Source organism: Sinocyclocheilus anshuiensis, unplaced genomic scaffold, assembly GCF_001515605.1.
Source record: "Sinocyclocheilus anshuiensis isolate Anshui unplaced genomic scaffold, SAMN03320099.WGS_v1.1 scaffold213, whole genome shotgun sequence".
Classification (NCBI taxonomy): Eukaryota; Metazoa; Chordata; class Actinopteri; order Cypriniformes; family Cyprinidae; genus Sinocyclocheilus; species Sinocyclocheilus anshuiensis.
Genome location: NW_015540860.1, coordinates 57380 through 61429, shown reverse-complemented (window position 1 = coordinate 61429; position 4050 = coordinate 57380). Strand labels below are relative to the sequence as shown.

The following is a 4050-nucleotide window of genomic DNA, read 5'->3' as shown; positions in this document are numbered from 1 at the left end:
AGATACAGTGAAGACAGCGCGTTAGTTTAGAACTCTTCTATTAATTTTTTTTTATCATAGAGAGTGTGTTAATTTGTGCAATGATAACCTACCAGCAATGTAAATGATTTTTTAAATATATTAGAATGAGTACATTAAAATATAAATTTATTAGAACGAGTACATTATTTATGGGCTTAAAAACAAGATGCAAACAATCAGAATACTGTACCTGGTGGGGAGTGCACAATGTAAACATGAAACATATGCCATTACCTATATTGTACTGTGGTACAGTTATGGAGGCCCTTCATAATGCAGAGGTCAACTCCCTGCTCTGCCAATAGCTAGAAATGGCACTATAGTAAGCAGTGTTTAATAAACAGCTGTTTTTCTCAATTCTGCTGAGGTGAAATTCAGTGCAGTCATGTATCATGATACGTATCGTATCGTGGCCTCTGTATCACGATACGTATCGTATCGTGACTTTGCTGGTGATACACAGCCCTAATTGGGACCATATATGATCTTTAGTAGTGTTAAAATCGACACTTTAAGTGTTAAATTGACACTGCATTTTTTACTGTGTATCAACTCCTTATCTTGTCCCTGAATAGTACTCGAGGCATGTTCCGCAGTTCATATAAGCAGAAACAAGGCATCTGACATGAATTATCGAAAAGGCCGGCTATAATAAAGCTTGCAGCTGCAAAACTGCTGTGCACTGTGTATTAGACTCTGTGCAAAGCATTTTGAAAACAGACAGAGATAAAGTGGTAAACTAGCTCCACATTTCAGCAGACAATGCTTAAAAGGCAAACTCATTTCTTTTCAGTGCTTATCAACAATCTGTATGGAGCAGTGAGGAGAGCGAGAAAGAATATCATTACTCAATACACAACACAGAGGGGTGGAACTGGAGTTGATGTGAGTCCAAAACAAATCTGTTGTTTTCTGGCCATGAGTCCTGGCAGCCCTGCAGAGCAAAGAGGTTGTCTGAGGCCAGTTCTGTTTTGGGTTCGGGCATCTCGCTGGTCCACTTATGACAGTGTGCTTTGTTCTCTTCTAATGTACAGTGGGAAAGAATGCTGCTCAAGAGAAAAAGCCCCTCTGCTGGCCCATGTCCAATTACACTAATACACTTTAGCTGTGTGGCCTCCATTTTTCACATTCCACTGCCTTTCATGTGCAAATCAACAGCTGTTGACAAGCATTTGGTATCCACTATGATTTATTGACCCTTAATAACAACATCCGAGATGGAGTGTAGTTCCAGCCTCATCATCAGCAAGCTATGAATGAAGGGAAAAAGTTTTTCAGGAGTCGCGGCAATAGAGGCGGCGCAACTATAAACGACATGTGAATAATCCCGACATGTGAAAAAGTGAAAAAAACGCTTTCCTAGTGATATTTACAGTACAATGAAGGAAACCAGTCTCCGATTCACATAAAAACAATGGAACAGTGAGGCAGTGTGGGGATTTGTGGAGTGTTTCATGAACAATTGCGTTTTTCAATAAACAATAAGTTAATTAAGAGACTTACGTTTTAGACACCATATTGCTTGTTTTTGCTCAATTTTTTTTTTTTTCATTTTTTAAATCATTTCAGATATCAGTATTCAAAGTTTTATGAAAATATCGAGATATAATTTTTTGTCAATATCGCACACCCCTAGTTTCAGTACATCACTACATGAGCTCTAGCTCTAAATATGGGCTCACAAACCACTGTTGAAGTCTGTGAAAGCTATTCCCATGCACTATTGGTCTTTATCCCTTAAATGTTATCTATATACTGGGGGCATACTCGTTTGAGAGGCTGGGGGGGAGGGACAGTGAGTGAGTGGTCCCAATTTCTGAGAAAAATATTTAAACAAACCTAGGATAGTGGCAAATGTTAAAAATGTAAAATTACAACTAATTAGTATTTGGGGTTTAAGTAATTAGTCTTTTAATTCATTTTAATTCATTAATTAATTTTGGGGGAAAACAACGGTTTAAAGCAGTATTGCACTTATTGTTTTTATGCTTAAACCCTTTTTCGTCTTTGACCCAAATACACACACATACAGTATATATATTGAAAGTATTCACATGTATAAATTTATAATATTAAATGTATATATTTATATTATATAAATATATTTAATATATAAACAACATTTTTCTTAAATATATACATGCACGTGTGTGTGTTTATATATTGTTATTTTTATATTTATTTATTTTCCTAAAAGTGTCACTAGTACAACAAAAACAGCCAACTGACAAAACGATTTTGATCAAAGCTCCTTGAGTGGCATCATTATGCAGCTCTATTCTTTCTAAACCAAGACCATGTTGCAGCACGAGTAAAGATTCCCTCATCTGGACACGTTTAATAATGAGATGTTGACTAGGAAATTCTAAATAGCACGGATCTAATCTGATTAACACCCAAGAACCACATCCAAAACAGACTGAAACTATACGTCTCATCCGTTGCTTGCGCCCGGCAGCGTTACTACAGAACTAGCCAAGCATTCGGTACAATATAACAACACATAAACCAAGCTAACTCAGCTAGCTCAATAGCCGACCCCCCAAAAATTGCTCAACGGAAGGCAGTGCGCTTTGTAAAACATTGTTTATAACGCTAGAAAGCTAACCGAATACATAACGTAACATGCCGGGCATAATTTAACGGCATTCCGTCTAACCTTAAATCACAAACACCGCTAGCTATGCTAACTAGCCGGCCAGTCTTCACGGAGTGGTTGATTTCCGCCTTGCTCGGAGACGCTCATTCAATGTAGCAGAGGTTCAGTGAAGGAATAATGGCCGTTAGCCACAGACAAACCCCGTGACTCCGACAACGTCTCTGAGAAGTCTCGGCACCCCTAAAACCGATAAACGGCTGACAGACTCGTGGTCAAAACGTCTTGTAGTAACTTACCTCTCCGCGGAAGGTGAAGGTCTATCGCTACCGGACGTTTATGTAGTTTCTGAGCAGAAGGAAATTAAGAAATGTCCGCGAATAATCCACATGTACGGTTTGCTACGGGCGTGTTTTCGTCCTCGTCGGTTTGAGCCGCAAATCCACTTGAGCGCCGCGCGTGAGAAACTAGACTGCTCTCGCGCTCCCTCGATGGGTTCGGCCTCGTCTGTTTTTCTTTCTCCCCCGTCTGTTTTACTCGCGTTTCCGCCCTCTTATCTCCGAACGGCTGTGATTCGAGAAGAGCAGTTCGTGGCCATTCTGTTTAGTCGTTTTTCGCAGCGGCGGCTATAAATACAAGAAGCGACTGAAGGAGAATCTCTGCGGTTCAGAGATGACTTGAGTCCGTGTGTGTCTGACTGACTGACTGACTGCTGCTGGCAAAGCAAGAGTCCGCTGGACGTCAAGTGCAGTTTCTCAGCTCTTAAAGGGCCAGTGCGCTCCTTTTGAAAATAGGTCCCACTGCTATGTAAATCAGTACAAATCACACCACTCGTCAGAAGATATATGAACAGAATATGAAGATATACTAATACAAATATACTAAAGATTTACTAAATAAGTGATTTCCTAGGGAAGTCATGTAGAGGAAATAATAATAAATAAAAAAATACATTTTAAAATGTTATTTAAAGAACAAAATGTGTGGGGGTTACAAGTAGCAAGCAGCAATTGTGTTTAAACAAGCAATGCTCATTTTTATCATCTCATCTAACAGACACACAGACAGACAGACAGACAGACAGACAGATAGATAGATAGATAGATAGATAGATAGATAGATAGATAGATCTGGGCCCCGCGTCAGCTAAGGACAGCCCTGACTCACACTTATGTCGATACAAACTTATATAACTTCCTTTCTTCTGTGGAACAATGTTGGTAACCAAACAGTTTCAGTTCCTATTGATTTTTTTTATTTAATTGGTTTTTCTATGAACAAAAACTACAATGGAAGTCAATGGGAACCAAAACTGTTTGGCATTACCAGATCCATGAATTTGTGACTTAACTTATTTAAACCACAAACGTTGTCTACATAATGATCTAAAATAGTTTAAAATGGCCAAACTAAATATCAAAGGTTCTGTCATC

At 38.8% G+C, this 4050-nt stretch overlaps 1 protein-coding gene across 1 annotated transcript in view; it reads right to left on the bottom strand.

The window, feature by feature from the left end:
- ncor2 (nuclear receptor corepressor 2) overlaps positions 1-3363 on the bottom strand; it is a 186402-nt gene extending 183039 nt beyond the window's left edge. Inside the window, exon 1 of the mRNA XM_016485508.1 lies at positions 2917-3363. The gene's annotated coding sequence lies outside the window, so the exon portion shown is untranslated. The remainder of the gene's footprint in view (positions 1-2916) is intronic.
- Positions 3364-4050: the final 687 nt, after the last annotated feature.